The sequence below is a fragment of the Merops nubicus genome, unplaced genomic scaffold (assembly GCF_000691845.1).
Source record: "Merops nubicus isolate BGI_N331 unplaced genomic scaffold, ASM69184v1 scaffold6846, whole genome shotgun sequence".
Lineage (NCBI taxonomy): Eukaryota > Metazoa > Chordata > Aves > Coraciiformes > Meropidae > Merops > Merops nubicus.
In genome coordinates this window covers 14,188-31,974 of record NW_008616984.1, presented here as the reverse complement: position 1 = coordinate 31,974, position 17,787 = coordinate 14,188, and the positions used below count along the sequence as shown (strand labels likewise).

The window sequence follows — 17,787 nt, the reverse complement described above, 5'->3', positions numbered from 1 at the left end:
CCAGCAGGACCCAGACACTGCCAGGACAAACCAGTGGCTGGACTCCCCAGCTGGTCAAAGCACAGACTCCATTTCATTGGCAATTCTGCTCAGAGCCAGCGTGATCCCCCAATATTAGCACACAGGAAAAGAAGTATTCTGCAAAAGCATTTTTCACCCTGTAGTAGAAATAATCCTTCTTTGAGGTCTATCCTGCCTTAATTGCAATCTGGCCTAGGCTGTCAATAGGCATCCATCAATAACTTGCTCCCCAATTACACGGCCAAGCACAGAACTCCACTGTAACACATGCTAGATGATTATTGAATTATCAATAATAAAGCAGAACAGACTAGAAAGTGAAAGCCCTTTTTTTTTTTTTTTCTGGAATATCCTTTTCTCAGCTAATGAGGACATTCTTCACCGAGAGATGTGTGGGTTCAAAATACCCTTTCTGCAAGAAATGATGTGAATTAAACCCTGGTCTCTCAACTCCTGGATCAGCCTGAAGTCACATGGAACTGTTTATAGCCCTTGATTGAAGGAATGCTAAAAGACTTCTGGCGAAAATACTTCAATTCCCTTTCCACATACAGTCATTGCAGGCTCCTTTGAAATTCACTTTTTTTTTTTCTACAATATTTAGACGTATCTAACGACTGCCAAAATAAAAGCAAACCCCATCAGCACAGGAGAACACAGCAGAAAAAAAAAAGTCTATGCTGATAGCAAACTTTTTTGCCTAGCGTCTGTCCTGGGCTTGGTAAAATTTGGATTAAACTGGGAAAACTATAAGGAAAACAGTGTTTTTGGAATAAATTTAGATGGGCAGGCTGAGTACCTCAAATCTCAGACAGCCCTGGCCTGGGGAAAGGGGATCTGTGTTACGAATCCCTTTCAAAACAATTCAAATCCAAGGCTGGGGTTCGACCAGTTGCGGAGACGCAGCAGCCAGCTGCAAAAGCTGGAGGGGGACCCGGCTCCCCAACTTCACTTCAACCCCCACACAGCTTCAAACCCCTCTTTGCCTTCGAAAGTTGAAAGGAAAGGACACGACCGCATCCGCAGGCACGAGGAAAACGCAAGGGAAAAGTCAAGGGGATGTCACATCTCATCAGCTTGACACCCCCGTGGAAAACACTGGTGGCTTCTCTGATTTATAGCTTTCTGCAGCTACTTTCTTTGCCTCATTAAAGTCCTTATAATTTCAGGAACTCTAAGCTCTTAGCAACATCTGCAGTATTAAATGTTTAACTTGGGTTGGCTACTCGGTGTCACTGAAAGCCAAAGCTGGGAGCATTTCAAACTCTGGGATGACCTGGATTTTTCCACCCAACCAGCCTCTCAAAGCACGTTTGGGGCTAATATGTGGATGGGAACAGACCTGAGCTGCTGGCCGTGGGCTCCTGCAAGCTCAGGAGAAACAGAAAACACTCGTGGTGTGAAAACACAGGCAGAAAAAATAACCCAGTGCTTTATTTGGGGCTGGTTACTACTTGAATTTGAGAAAGAAAGCCTGCAAAAGCCTCAGGGCTGAAAAGTGAAATACTGGATGTAAAAATTGGGGTAGAAATGTTATGTTTAGTTAAAAAAAAAGGAGGAACCAGAAGAAAGTGCAGGATGGATCCGTGCCTTGGCACCTCCATCCTTGGCAGCAGGCAGCGAGGCACCGGCCCCTCCAGCACCTTAAAAAATGGGTTGAAAATTGGGACAAACAGACAATGTAACCAGCAGCTCTCCAACACACTGCAGTGGGTATTTCAAATACAAAACGCCCAACCCGTGGACCTAAAGCCTTTGTTAAATTTTCTGAGGGCAAAAGGAGAAGAAGAAGGGAAAAAAAGGCATTTTCCTGACATCCCAGATGGCAGCTTAGTGATCCCCAAGCTGTCAGTGGCTGGGACTTAAATAAACAGCAAATGAAATGTACATTGGGCAAACCCAGATATGCCTAAGAAAACACAGAACGTGTTAAAGAACACATTTTCATGCTGCCATCTGCAGCAGTTTCTTTTCAGTGCTTTGCTTGTCATTTAGTTGATCATGGGAACTAGGTGTAAATTATGACATGGTCCAAAAAAGAGAATTTTCAGCTCTTTCTCTGCCCTGGCCAAACAGTTCCTTCTACACAGGATCAAACTGGAACATTGGCCCAGGCTGCCCAGGGAGGTGGTGGAGTCAACATCCCTGGAGGGGTTCAGTGAACGTGTGGATGTGGCCCCTGGGGACATGGTTTAATGGCCATGGTAGTGTTGAGTGACTTGATGATCTTAGAGGTTTTTTCCAACCTTAATGATTCTGAGTCTATGAAATCATGCCCGAGGATGGTGGGATGGAGCCATGGAAGGATGTGAGGAACCCAAGGATGCTCAGTATTGCTCCAGCCTTGCTGCAGGGACATCTTGTTTTACCTGTGCATTGATTTTCCTGCAGAGAAATTAAAGAAATCTCCAGCACAGGAACCAACTGTGCCTGTTAAGTGCCAGACAGTAATGCAAACATTTAAAAGACATCAAAGTCCTGCTTGTAGGTTTGCAAAGGAAGGCAAGAAACATAAGGTGCTCTACAGGAATTCATGGAAAAGAATAAACCCTGTGGAACTGATCTCACAGGTAGCTGCCCTCACACATGGCACATTACGCTTCCAAACGCCTCCTGAGGAGCCTGGTTCCTCCAGGGAGCCTTGAAGATCTCAACCATAAAGAGGTTTAGCAGGGTGGGTATTTCCTGGTAGCAGGGAACTGCTCTTCCCAGCACAGGTTTGGCCCGTGTCGGATGGGATCACATGAAATGTAGATCCCAGAGGAGGCTGGGGAGGAAGCAGAAAATGCCACCCACTTCCAAGGTCACAGCTGCGAGGAGATCCCTGCTCGAGCTGCTGTGCTGATGGCTTACATATGAGATGAGCCTTGGAAGAGGAATAAAAATATGTGGCTGTCAGAATATTCCAGGAGAGCTGTCACTGAGCAGCCTTGCTGGTGGTGGAGCCAGGAACCCAGTGGCAGCTGCACCCTCACCAACAGGAGATGCACGCTCGGAGGAAAACTCTACAGGGCTTGGGGGTTTCCAGCTCAAAACAACCTTGAGAGGAGGGTGACCTACAGCTGCCCGGCCGTGAGTAAGCTCCTAGGCTCCAAAGAGGGCGTGTGACTCACTCAACAAAACCCAAGGGTGGCAACATCAGCCACGGGGCTGCTTTGAAAAAGCTCCTGGTCGCTCGCCGGCAAAGGGGATTTGTCAGAGGGAGAGAGGAAAGATCCCACGTGGGCTGGTTCTGTGACTCAAAAAGTGGAGCAACGAGCTCTCCAGAGGCAGGTGACACAGACTGTGACATTGAGAGAGAAAAGGGGGAACAAGGCTCAGAGCAGAGGAGCCCAGAGCCTGCTGGGCAGAGGCCAGGCAGCTGCAGCGGCGTTCCAACGGCCGGGAGGAGAGGTGGGGGTCTGAGTGCCCCCAGGCTGCTGAGCCCCAGCACGGAGCTGGGGAAAGATGTGGGGAGCTGGGGAAGGATGAAGAGACCTGGGGAAAGATGTAGGGAGCTGGGGAAAAGATGAAGAAACCTGTGAAAAGAAGCGGGGAGCTTTGCTGGTCCAGTTCTCCTGCCCCATCAACGTCGTGTTCAGCATCCTGGCCATGGGGCTGGGTAGAGCAGGATGGGATCCCGAGCAGGAGGAAAGGACCTCTGTGAGCAGAGAGAGGGGCAGCAGCACTGCTCTGTGTGCTGGAGGGACCTGGCATGGAGACAACCTGCTCCACACCCCTAGAAGGTCCTGGCTTGGGTGGGTGTCTATATCCGGGACCTTCGAGCTACTCACTTCAGTTCAACATGGTTTCGGGTAGTTTTAGTCTGGCTTTGTAGCTTAATTTCTTCTGACAGTGAGAAGGAACCCTTAAAGGTTTCTGTAAACCAGCATGTTTACAAGTGAGTGCCAAAGAGAGAGCCAGGTCCAACGTGGGCTGGGAGAGCCAACCCCTCTGCTGCAGAGCTGCAGGACGGAGCACGGGACGTGCCACAAGGCATTAATCTCCCAACACACAACTTCAGCCTGGAAATCTCTGCCTGACAGATCCATGAGCAGCTCAGACATGACTGAGGGAAGTGTAACGAAGCAGCAAATTACAGCTCTGCCCAGGATTTTCCACCCGAGATCCCACAGAGGTATTTCCCAGTACTCACTCCTTGGCCGTTGTGGTTGCAGCAGCTCCTTTCTGGCGTCTTGTGGTGGCACCACTGCTGTCGTGGTGCTGGTGGTCATGGGTCCCTGGGCCACATCAGGGCATGGTCACCAGAAAACAGAGGAGTGCTGCCAGCCCAGCACGACAAAAGTTGTTTGCCTCGGCCCAGCGAGCTCCCAAAGAGCCCTCTGGGACCTGCTTGGAGGTGTCTGGTGGGTGAGCCTGGTCCTGAAGACCCTCAGGACAGGTCTTGATGCCAGCCAGCCAGGTCCTGAAGACCCTGCCCTCATCAAGGAATGGTCTTTAGTCTGTGAGCTCATGAGCATTCATGATCAATCATGATGAAATCATGGGCATCTAGGACTCCTCTGATCCTTTGCTTTCAGGATCTCCACGTGCTTTCCAAAGTCAGGAGAGGACAGATGGCAAGAGAGAGGCAAGAAGAGCAGCAGTGCAACACCTACGGGCACAGGACAGGGAGCAGAGCCCACCTGGGACACCTCCCACCTCAGGGGATGTGCCCAGCCACTCCTCTGCAGTGACCTCAGCTTTGGGAGACAATTAAGCTGTGGCTTAAGGAACAGCAGATCCATTCCTGACCTGACCCATCCACAGAAATCCCTCCACAGCCCCAAACACCATGACTCTGCCCAGCTTATTGATACCTTAAATAAAAGTACAGATGATTTTGGCTATCCTGGACAGGATGGAGGTTTGCACTCTGCAAAAGCCACCACACCATCACTGCAAGGGAGGAAACACTCCACAGAGAGAGAAGATGTGTGTGGAGCAGTTCATTTGGCACTCCTTGGAGCTCTCATAATCTTTTCCTTTATGATTAATATTAAACAAGTCATATTCCTTCTGGAATTTCCTAACCATGTCTGTTTATATTTTCCTCTACATCCTAGCTAATATTTTAAGATGGCCCCTCTCCTTTTTCTCTTTCATTTCACATTCATATGTTTTCCCTCATTTTATAAATTAGCTTTCTTGTTTAGTAGTCATGACAACATCTGACTGTGGTGGTTACACCACAGCCTGGGGCTTGCTTTATTTTTTTTCTTTTCTCCCCCCAAAGCTGTCCTAGAAAAAAAAAAAAATATCCTTTAAATAAATAGCAGCATAAAATGAAAGGGGCAAGTTCAAACCTGACTCCTCCTCCTTCCCTCCAATGACCCACTGCAACAAGACTTCCCAGCATGGTGGGTGAGGACTCATTTGGCTTTAATCCTGCAAAGTCTTATCCACTTAGTTAACTTCAATGGGAATACTCAGAGCACATCAAGTAAAACACACATATGTAAGTCTTTAAAACCTCGAGGCCTCTGCCTGAGAGGCAGAAAGGGAAAAGCTGGAGCTGCATTTTCCTTTGGGGTGTTGATCTCTGCACAACAACTGAAGGGCTGTGGAGCTGCAGGGGGGAGCACACAGACCTGCTGCTCCCCAGGGGTGAGGATGGGGTGATTTCCATGAGATGCTGCAGCTCAGCAGCATTTTCTGAACCCAGGACCACCTGGACCACCACTGGCATCTGCAGCACACCCACCTGGAGCCTTCTGCATCCTTCCCTTGCCCTGGACTCTCCATGAAACCCAGCAGCTGGAGAGCAGGACCCATTCGTTTCCACCTCTGCACTTGTCATACTAATTAGCAGGACGTGCTGATTAAAGCCTCTGTGTTTACCAGGGCAGCCCAGAGATGAGGAAAATCAACTTCAAAGCAAAGGGGCATCACAACAACAAATGCATTTGTGGGATGTAGGACACTCTGGGGAACAGCTTATTTTTTCCAGCATTAACCTCATATTTCAGTCTTTTAGGATGCTCCTAACCAGTAGCTTAGAAGAAATTTAGGGTTTTTTTAAAAAATAGGAGGGTATTTTATTCTCAGCTTCTCCCACGAGCACGGTAAATGGCAATGGGCTGTGGGTCTGTGCTTACCCATGCCAGGAGAGAACTAAAATTCCACAGTGTGTTTTAGATACTGGACATAAAATCTCAATTCCATAGGTGGCCAGCCACACTGAGAGCAACCCTGAACGGAGGGGAGGCCACGAGGAAGGGAGAAGGCTGGGAATTTACCAAAGGCAGATGGACCTTTAATAGGGCAGAACCTCTGGGAGCCCTGAGACACTGTGTGCAGATGTTCGGAGGTCGATGTAACCTGACTCTGAGAAGGAAGAGGATGTATTGCTTCAAATTCCCCCTTGTGCTTTAATTCACTGCAGTCTTGCAGAGGACGCATGTGGTGATCACAGGTGGAGTTTCACATTGACCATAAACATGAAGTTGGGGGGCAAAAGACTTGAGCTCTTTTAGATTTGGCTGCCAAAAGGGTTGAGATACAGATTTCCATGCAAACATCTCCCTCCCCTTCCCCTATGCCCCACTCATCAGTAATTGATGGGCAAAGGAAAACCCTCCAGCAGAGAGACTGCAGGAACCAACACTCCTCTTACTGATGCACCCAGCACCAGAGGCAGGTGACCACCCAGAGGGGTGCTCTCCAGCTGATCATTTCTTCTTTGCTGGGTGGAGAAGGGGGAAGGATGAACATGTTCAAGCTCCTGTTCTTATCTGCGGTCACGTTTCTTCCAAAAAGCCCCAGGAAAACGATCTTTTTACTTCTTTAGGACCTCACTGTCTGCTCCTGAACACTTTGAGGGGAGGGAAATAAAAAATATTGGCCCTGTAGCTTCTCTGGCACCATCCCCTCTGCCCACTGAAGCATGGAGATGGAGCTGACTGGGATGAGTTGGGTTTCAGAGTGCCCCCTCCTCTAGAGCCTGACCCTTTTACCTTGGCTTTGCTCCCTCTGAGGTCCCTGGCCCTCAGGAATGACCAGTGCTTGATGAGGAGAACTGGCTCATTGCTACAGAGGGATTTGTGTGGGGATTAGAACTGGTTTTCAAGGGCTGGCCATGGAATAAATGACATTATTGATGAAATAAAAGCAATCCCCGTCCCTCTCCCATTCTCCACTCCTGCTATTCCCAACCTCCATCCACACAAACAATGCAGTGTCATTTGTTTTTCCAGAGGATATTTTCAATTTTTTTAATGGACTTTTCTGCTGCCCCTGTATTTCTGCATCTCCCCACAGCACCCAGCAGCAGGAGCTGTAAGTAGAATGTGATGTGAGGGTTGACTGGTGGTTGAGAAACCATTGTCTTTCCTTCCTCCCTACCTCTTTCATGCTACAGGAATGCAGAGTTCAGCAATCCCTCTTGCCCTAACCTCTTACTTTGCTCAAGAAGAATGACTTGAGCTTTTGTAATTTAACCTTATCCAAAATCCACCATCTCCTCAAGGAAGGAGGCAGCCAAAGGAGGCAGAGAGGAAACTCTCACCTCAGATGTTACCTCCTGGCACAGGGCAGCCCAGGCCAAAGCATCTGGGAAAGAATGAGCACAAGACTTGGGAAATTGGGGAAAAATGGCTCCTGCTGAGGAACTGCTTAAGGGAAGGATGAAAACAAACCCAGCAATCTCTTTCTTACCAGGAAAAAAGATGAGCTTCAAGAAGAGACAACCACTAGAGTGATCTGTGCCTGCCAGGCACTGCTGAACACCTGAGGCATTGGAAGCACAGGCAGATAAGGACCCAGGAGGAGCAGAGGTGAATATCTGAGCACATGGGCAAGAGGTCACCTCCATTCCTGGGGCTCATGACCTGAAATGGGAGCAGAGGAACAGGAAACACATTGCTACAAAACACTGGGGGGGGACCACTCTGCAAAGACCTTTTGTTGGGGTTGGTGCTTCATGCCATCTGCTGGTTCTCCTGGATTCACTGGTTGGGAAGGCTGCTGGAGGAGCACAGCAGGCTCGGGCACTTCTCTGAGTCTCAGAGCAGAGCTGGGGCTTTTGCATCTTCAAAGGGGACAGAGGAGGTTCTGATATGTCCTTGGGGACAAGGGTTAATGGAACACATGCAGCTGTGGGTGTGACTTCAAGCCCACCTTGAGCTGATGGTGCTGAGCTGGCCAGAACACCTACAGTTTGGGCTGTTGGCACAAACTCAACCCAGAGCATTACCCAAATACAACAGCAGCCAGTCAAGATGATGCAGGAACACTCCAGCAGCAAGAGAGACAGTGAGGCAGCAACCAACTATCACAAGAAGAAGAGTTCTCCAAAACACCCGACCCTCTCCTCCTCTCTCTTGGTCACTCACAAGGTGCAGGAGATCCATCCACACACCCTACCAACCCTGACTGCCATGCCACAGAGCCCACCCCTTGGTGCTGAACGTTCCTGAACTGTTTTAAGGATTTACTGCTCATTTGGTGAGCTTTTCTGCTCAACTTTCTCCACGCTCCCACGGCACCACCTCGTACAGGTGATCTGTGCAACTGTCAGAGCCCTGTGCTGTGCACAAGTATCCTCTCAGCCCAGCGTGAGCTCAGTAACAGTGTGTTTCACAGAAAGGAACCAGGATTTTGAGTTTTTAGAGGGATCTGTCTTAGCTGAGTGAATCAGCTGCATGGCTACCAGAAAGCCTCTGGGATTTTCCCTTTCATCTCTCCTCCCATCGGCACCAGTCACGAAAAGTGCCGATGTGATGAGTAGGGAACACTGGTTTAGGCACTTGCTTCCTCAAAACTGGCACTGATCTAAGCTTTCCCAGGCTTTGCAAGTTTTTCTAATTAAAGCAGGGCGTAAATTTAAAGTGCCATCTCTTTTCCTGAGCAGCTCCACATGTGGACACCAAGGTCAGCCCAAACCTACGCTGTTCCTCTTAACCCATCTTCAAAGGGGGTTGCAGATGTGTGAAAGGAGCAGTTCATCAAGGAGGCCTCCTGCAGACAGCCAAACCACCAGCGTGCTCCTGGGAGAGGTGGAACAAAAAGGGGAGAGCCCCAAAGCAAGAGAGGGGACGGGACACCCCGTGCTCCAAACACCAGCCCCCGACGGGGTATTTTGGGGCCTGAGACTCAGCAGAGCTCAGCCACTGACTTGGTTTAGCCATCATCCTTCTGGAAAATAGTGCTAGGCCAGGGAAGGGGAGGTGAGGCTCTCAGAAGTTCTCCAGGCAAGGATCAGCACCGAGCATCCCACGGCGGCTCCGGCGCCGCCAACGACCCCCGGGAGCATCCGGCACTGATCAGTGACTCCTCTGAGTCACCAGCTCCAAGAACCCCCCGTTTTTATAGCAAGATGAAAGCAAGGAGTGACCCAGGTTTCCTGCAATTTCGAGCTGTTGCATCACCAGAGAGATCATGTCTTCAGTGGTGCCTGGGGAACGGGATCATACAGCTGTGTAAACTGCGTGTGGGCTCAAGCATCTCAGGGCTGCATCCTCATCCCAACACTTCCAAATCAAAATAAAACCTCTCTGGAGGCAGCATCCTTACAGAGAAACATTAAACCCAGCAACTTGGCCCAGGATGAGCAAATGAGTTACTTTCATCAAAGCAGGACAGTATAAAATCCATCTTCACCTCTGTCCCTAAGCAGCCCGGGCAATGAGTTTCACAGCTTTGTCTTGACTCTAAAACTACATGGGGCTCATTTAATGGCTTTAATTAAAGCTATCCAAACTTTCTGCAAGGGGTAGTGGTAAAACTTGCACCTCTGATCTGGGGGTAGTTTTACAGCTGCACATTCAGCTGACACACGGCGTGCTTCAATCCAACCATCCAGGCACACAGGAGATGCACTAACTGAACTTGGCAGAAAATCACCTATTGAAATAGGAAAATCTATTTAAAAACTCGAGCTGAGCACCCAGGAGGACACAAGGTGTCCTCTGGGCACACTGAATGGGCTTATGAGTTACCCTGATGGCACCACATGAAGATTTGGCCCAGGAGTTGGTACCTGCAGCTCAGGTCTCTGCCCACCGGGTCCCAGCAGAGCCGAAGGAAGGACTGAGGAGCAGTGAGGGTGGGGAGCCCTCATTCCAGCCAGGATAGCTCCCTGGAGCTGTGAAATGCAGCAAAATCCTCCCCCCACCCCCAAGAACACCACACCAAAGGCAAGAGCCCACTCTCAGCCCCTTCCACTCCTCGAATGGGCACGTTCTGTCTTCACACGTCTGCATCTGACACTATTAAAAGATTCTCTTCGTAATGCACGTATTAAAAATTCCCTTTGAAAAAAAAAAGTTCACAATCTGCCATCTGTTTCCAGTTAGGCTGCTCTGATTTCTTCTTTTTCAAAATGGAATCTGAAGCATTATTTAAAGGTCCCGTAATCTAGAGGGTGGGAGGAGAGAAACCAAAATCCAAACACCACCACCACTGTCACCTCACCAAAAAGCAAAGGCCTGCTGAGAGCCAAGGGCTGGGAGGAGACAACGTGCCCAGGCCAGCTCAGGAAGAAGGGACAGAAAATGGGATTAAACTTGGAAGAACTTCACCATCACTTCAAGCCACCACACTGAAACTGGATAAATCTGCAGCTTAAAGACATCTGACACGTAGCAGGGGGTGAGTCCTTTGGCTCAGGCAATGTTGATGGATCATAATGGGTTGAGTTAATTAGCAGCTACACCTAAACATAAATAAAGAATCATCACTGGAAACATGGTACCAGCACACGTTCAAGATCGTGTCAGGGGCTTCAGCAACATCTCTGGTTTATAGCTGGTCTGGCTCTTATTAGACATCAACTTTCATACATCCACTCACACATAGGTGCAGTCACATGTGCAACACATACTTTATCTCCCATCCCTGTTTGGACCCAAAGGCAGCACAGCACTGAGAGGATCACATCTGGAGAGCACAGATGTGCTGAAGCTCCTGCAGCCTCGCCAGCTCCTATCCTTGCACTGACAACATCCCCAGAATTGATTTTCCTCTTCCAGCCCAAGCACCTGGAAATGCTGACAGAGGACTGCAGACACTAAAGTTCTGGATCGCAGAGAAGGCTTCAAAATCAAATGCAAAATTAAAACAGAGGAGAAAAAAAAAATAAGAAAAACCAAAAATCCAACCCCAAACCCTGCCCCAGAGCCCTAGGAGCCTAAGCACTCCACAACCCCTTCCCTTGGCAAAGGAAGGACCACATGTGGTGGATGTCAGCCACGACATTTAATACGGCTCTGGAAGGTGTTCATGTAGTGTGAAGAGGAGAGTGGTGTGAAGCCTACCCAGAGCAGCACAGAAAATGAGACCTCAGAGCACCCTTGGAAGGCTGGAACGGGGCAGAAGGAACAAAAGCAGCCAGAACCAGCTCCATTTTTGCTATACTTAAGCAAATCTTGCAATCTGGGGATCTGATTGGTGACCTTGGAACATCAGTGCTTAGTAATACGCCCAAGGACACGGGGCCACTGGAGCCTACCTGCTACCCAGGTCTCCCTGGCTTGGCCACGGTGGTTCCTGTGGCAGAGTGATGATACTGATGGCACCAAACAGGGTTGGGAGAGCCCAACACACGTGGCACCTTCCCCCACAAACCCAAAACCCAGCTGGAACTCCTCCCTCTGGCACGGCCACGCGCCCTCTCCCCTCCCTGCCACCGTATCCTTCTGCCACATGAGCAAATAGAAGCTGCTCTGAAACAAAACAGGGCTCTTGGATGGCCCAACGTGCTCGAGCTCTCCCTGGCTGCAAAACCAAGAGCCCCAGTCAAGAGTGAAAATTAATACAGACCTTTTTATAGCCATGGCAGCACCCTGCATCCTGGGGGCCTCCCATGGAAATCTGATTTCATAGCTGGGCGTAAAAACTCCCTCTCAGGTTTAATCAGCAAAACCACTATCAGCAGCAAAGGTGAGACAAGGGGAGTCCCAGCCCAGGACAGCTCAAGGAGAAGCCCCCAAGCCACGCTGAACCCTCCCCCGTGGCAACCAGCACGTCTGGAGTCAGAGAACCAAACCTGGAGGCTCCAAAAAAAAACCCCAAAGCCCTCCAAGTGTCCCAGATCACCCCATCTGAGCTCCCCTCGGCGTGCCAGCAGGATGACTGCTGGTAAATCAGAGCAGCTCCAGGGCTCTGGCAGGCTGCTGCCAGGGGGCTCCGCCTGCTGGAGTCACCGACGGTCCCCTTTCCAATTAATCAAGTTCCCATACTGATTAACAGCATGATTCATGTCTCTCGTTAGGCGCATTCTGTAACAAACAAGGCTGTATTTCAAGGCTGCTGGCTTAATGGTTAAAATAAATACCTTCCAAATTTCTATTTTCAAGTAGCTGAACCTTTTCCACCTTTACAACTAATTCAGACTTCCTTCAAATTATTTTTCTAAGTAATATAACAATTTGTTTTTCATTAGAGCTTGTCAAAGCCGGACTTGGGTTTATTTTGAGAGAAACCAGCCCTCTCCAGAAACTGTTTAGTACAATTTGAATGACGCCCAAAGGGGTTATTGCAGCCACAATCAAAATAGAGTTTACAGCACTGGCTAAGGGTGACACTTTATTTAATGATTTAAAAAAAAAAAGAGAAGAAACCCCCCCCCCAGCCCCCTAAATCAGAAGCTAATTAAATGCACTCCTATGGCTAACAGTAAGTGTTTCTAAGTCGCTCTGACTACTGCAGAATGCAAGAACTCAACTTGTTGCTAACTAATCCCAGACACCATTATAGGAGCAGTGTTATTTACTGGTTTGGGGTGGTATGTGCTGGTAGTCTCGTGTCTGGCACAGCAGCCTTGCCTCCCAACAGATACTATCAAGCTGGAGGTGAAATCAAATAGAGGTGTGATTAAATACTTTGGGTTCTGCTCGCTCCAGTTAGATTTGGGGAGGGGGGAGAGAGGGGGTAGAGCTTGGAATTTAATTTAAGGTGGTTTAAATGGAACAGAAAATCTACCCTGTCCCTCCTTTGATTTCACATTCCTTTTGTTTCTGTCCAGAAAAGCTGAGCTGGGGCTGCCCAGGGCTGAGCATGGGGGGCTGGAGGACCCCGGCCACCCCTGGCCCCTGGGGGGGTGTGTGGGGCTGGCCCAGAGGCTGCAGCTGATTAATCACCCTAATTCCCAGCCCTTTGGGGATCCCAAACCACCTTTCCCAAGGCTCTCCCTGCATCCTCCCTCTCAGAGCTGAGGCCAAAGAAGATCTTTAAACAACTGAGCTGCTAAACTTCTTTTTTCCATCAGAGCGTTCCTCAAACTCGTGTTCTGCTGTTAATTTTCCTGGGACATTCTCCATTAGTTGTTTGTTTTTTTTTCTCTAAACCACAACAAAATCAACAAAATTGGGGACTTTTGGGAAGGCTGAGTTTCCTCTTTGTTTCCTCAGGGGCAGGGCTGCTCTGCTGCCCAGCTCGTGTCCTCCCAGGGGTGCTGCTCTGGGGGGACCACGCTCCCCAGCAGCCCAGCTCATGGGGACCTGCAGATGGCATCAGAGCCTGGCCTGGGGATATCACCTGGAGGAACGTCACCTTCAGCCCCTCTGGATGTTCTTGACTCCAGCGTGCTGATGTTGCTGATCTCTGTGGGACAGGAGCAGAATGGATGCCCAGATTTTCTGGCTGCTGGCTCCCGGCAGCCCCGGGGTGGCTCCTATGACACATTGGGCAGTGGCTTTATTCTCATGCATGACACGTGCAGGAGGTATCAGCCCTGCTCTGCACCAGCAAAGAAAACCAACTGCTTGAGCAGCACAAACCATAGAATAGTTTTGGTTGGAAGAGACCTTTAAGACCACCAACTGCCCCGTGCACTGCCCCGTGCCCCTCAGCACCACATCCTGGAAACCCCTCGCCCTGGGCAGCCTGGCACAGCCCTGGGCAACCCTCAAGGGGAAGAAACTGTTCCTACTCTCCAACCTCAACCTCCCCTGGTGCAACCTGAGGCTGTTTCCTCTTGTCCTGTCCCTTGTTCCTGGGGAGAAGAGACTGACCCCCACCTGGTTCCAACCTCCTGCCAGGGACATGCCGAGAATTACCTCCAGAGCCATAATTAACGCCCAAACGAAGGGCCTGATTCTTCTGCCACAACCCTGAGCCTGCTGTAACCCAGAAAACCCTCCTGGGAGAGACACATCTGACTTACACCAGCGTCGGGGCAAAAAAAAAAAAAACCACAAAACCTCAGCTCGTATCTGACAAGTGAAAACAAACCCAGGACTCGGCCCCTTTCTGCAGGGACGCGGGGAGCTGCCGAATTTTTGCTGCCTCTCTGCGGGCTGCTGCTGTGACCTCTGCCACCCCCAGAGCCAGCAGCACAACACGTTGCAGCTGTGGCACGGCGGCAGCAGGATTTCATTTTGCTCGTGTGTGGCTGGCAGGACTTTCTCCCCCTCCTCCTCCTCCAGGGGCTGGCGGCACGGCGGCGAGGGGAAAGAGCCCGGGGGCAAACCCCCACCTCTCCTCCCCTGCCCAGCTTTGGAGAGGAGACTGTTGGTGAGAGGAAAAGTGGCTGTGCCCATCAGCTTAGGGTGTTGGGGTTCGTCTGAGCCAAGGGGAGAAAGTGACAGAAATGAGCTATTGATCTGATGATTGTTTTCTGCTTTCAAATGAAAAAATCAAGAGGAAAATGACTTTGCTGCTCGCTCTCCTGCCTGCCCCCAGGAGCTGTGTGCCTGGTGTGGTGCCCAGCTGGGCAAGGGTAGGCTCAGAGCTCGTTTTCCAAGGGAAAAGAGCTGGAGGTTTCTGCCCCAGGAGGGTTCTGCTGCAGGAGGCTTCTGCTGCACTCCCCCCACCGCAGCCCAGGTCCTCCCCCCTGGCCCTCCACCAGCTCGTAAAGCTGCTGCCTCTGTGCACAGCTCTTTGGCCGGACCCCGAGAGCTGTCTCAGGAGTTTTCTGTGTCAGCACCCTGAGTTTGAGGGGTTTGGGTTGCAGAAGTTGTACCCTTGCCTGCTGTGAGGCTGGGATCGAGCTCCCCCCTTGGCATCGTCAGCCCCCTCTCCACGGAGGGGCTCCTGTGGAACAACAGCTTGGGACAGCCCGAAATGCAGCCTGCTGCCAAGCCCCTGGGGGAGGAGGAGGAGGAGGAGGAGTGGTGCCAGGGAAGAACTGGCAACCCCAAGGTTCCTTCAGGGAACTTCTGTCCCGAGGAGTGACGCTGGGGCTGAGCTCATCCCGGCAGGAAGGGCCCCGCTCCGGGAGCTCCCCAGGCACGAGGCTGCCCAGAGGATGCTCCGTGCAGGAGGACATGCCTGGAGTTTTCAGGGGCCACAGAAAGGAGCCAAGCTCCTCGAGTTCATTCAAATCCAAAGGGATTTAAAGGCCTAAAACTCTCCCTCCATCCTAAAAACCCCAAACTGTGACTGTGACCCAGAACAGCGTGATAGAAGCAAAGGAATGACCCCGCCTCTCCAACACTGCTAGCCTTGTACTTTCCATTTGCTGGCTTTTTATTTATGGATTTTACCTTTGTGATACTGAAGCTCCTTCTCGTCTGGCACAGCCAAAACTGGCCCCTGGCTGTGAGGAACCTCAGCCCCCTCCTGCCCTGCTCTCTAACCCAGCACTGCCAGCCAGCTCATGGGGGCAAGGTGGCTTTTTCCTGGCTTTTTTGGCTTTCTCTTCACTTCCCCTCATCAACCCTTTTGCCAAGTGGTGTAACTTTACTGCCTGCCTTCAGGAGCCAAGAAATCCGTTTGCTGGTGTGAGCTGTGCTTAGACCTCGTGAAGAACATGCAGCTTCAGGGTTTCAGGAGCCAGCTCCAGAGAGGAGCAAAGCACCCGCCGAGCAGCAGGGATGTGGGTGACCACCCCCACCAGCCCCCAGCTCTCTCTGGCCACGGGGGGTTGAGTGCAGGGATGCACAAAGGTGACCATGAGACAGAGGGAGAGAGGGGAGATGGTGCAGGGATCTTGTAATGGGTCCTACACCACTGGCCTGTGGGCAGGGGAAAGGATTTGCCTTCTCCACACAAGGCTTTTCATCCTCCCTCCCCGTTAAAACCACAAGTGCCTTAGAACACGTGCAGGCTCTGGCTTGATGCTTTTACAGAACCAAGAATTGCAGGGTCCAGGCCTCATCTGTGGCCTCCAAGATTCCCCAAGACCTCTTTTTCCCCCCTCCAGATACTAATAGCCACATTTTGGACTTGATTTCTCCTGAACGTTGGGGTGCTTCAGATCTACATGCATATTTTCAAGGCTCTGCCCCCAGTACTACTGCTAAATCAGCCAACTGGTACCATCAGACTCAAAATGAAACAACCATTCATCAAAGGGATTTGTAAAACTTTGGCCACTGTGACCACCTGCAGTTGGCTTTCCATCCTGTGAGGTGAACATTCCATGCAAGAGCCACCATCAGGAGACATGCCATGGACACAACCTCTTCCTTATGAATTAGAGGTGTCCAAAACCCCAACCCAGCCCTGGAAGTTCAAGCCTAGCAAGGGGATGGATGGACACAGCCCTGCTCCAGACACGAGCACCTTGGTGGACACGGTCCTGCCTCTACACAGCAGCTGTACAACGTGCCTGTGCTCCCCAGGAAGGATGACAAGAAGTGGCAGCAAAAAACTTTCCATACTTAGGGACTCTCAAAGACTCTAAGGACCCTCGGTTATACACAAGCAAAGGCCAAACTCCACCTCAGGCTTATTTGGAGGTTTCTGTGGCTCAGACTATTTCTCACCAGGCTGTTTTTACAGGGCTGGAGCACAGAGCTGAGCAGAGAAGGAGCTGAGTTACAAGCCTCTCCTCCAGCTTTATTCCTGGCAGAGACAATTTGCAGCAGTGTTGCTCTGCACGTCAAAGTCTGGCACCTGCTTACAATAAATCCCTAACGATGCTGAGAAGTTCAACAGCCCTTTAGTTTCATTTCTGTTGGATTTCTATGCACCGTGAAGGCTGCAAAGACTGTTTTCTGAAACAATGCTGCCTATTTATCTTGGAGATCCTCTGTAACTGGCTGCACTTCATCAAAGATTTCTTTTCTCAAGGCAAAAGGATGCTCTAGGCACAGACAGTCCAACGGGGAGGCTTTGCCACCATCTCCTGCAAATGCTTTCGTGCTGGCTGAGATCTTCCAAGCAGGCTCCCTTGCCAGTGGGATGGGTTGGTGCACTGCTCTAGCTCTCAGAACCCCAAGGGGTTTGAATCCCAGCAGACACTACAGGAAGAAAAATGCCTCATGGGGTGATGTCAACCTGTGCAGATGGGAATTTGGGAGTCGTTGCTTTTGGGATGTGTGTGGAGGCACAAAGCAAGATGGGCACAGTTGAACTGTCTGGTCCAGATGAGCATGAACAGGCTGCACCAGCTGTATGGCTGGGAGAGGCTCCTCAATCCTGGAGCTGCCATGTCCCAGAGCTTCCCCTCCACGGCCACCTCTTCAGAGCAACCAGCTTCCTCAGAAGGTTGGGGTTTTGCACAGCCCATTCAAACCTCTCTCCCTCTGGAGCAGGGAGTCCCTGGTGTGACTCTGCTGTCCCCGGTGTGCAGGAGGTGAGCAGCTCAGTGGGACCCTTGTGCCACACCAAGGGGACAGCCCCCAGCCCTGGCTGGGACCACGAGCAGCTTCTGCAGCCTGCCCAGGGGACAAGCAGCTGATGGGCCCTGGCTGTAAAACCTCGGGTGACGTTTTCTCTCCGCTCACCTCTGATCCCAGTAAACGTGCTCTGGGGGCTACAATCCCATGGAGGATCTGTGTGCAGATGTCCTGCAAAACCCACCCCCTCAGCTGTAAGACACAAAGTCCTCCCCAGCCTGGTGGTTAGTGACCATGAATAATGATTTTCCTAATGGGAACTGGCCAGTGTTCAATCCTCCAT

At 50.7% G+C, this 17,787-nt stretch overlaps 1 protein-coding gene across 1 annotated transcript in view; it reads right to left on the bottom strand.

The window, feature by feature from the left end:
* Window positions 1-17,787, bottom strand: part of LMF1 (lipase maturation factor 1) — a gene marked incomplete at its 5' end in the record, with an annotated part of 60,139 nt that overhangs the window by 39,291 nt on the left and 3,061 nt on the right. The window lies entirely within an intron of this gene.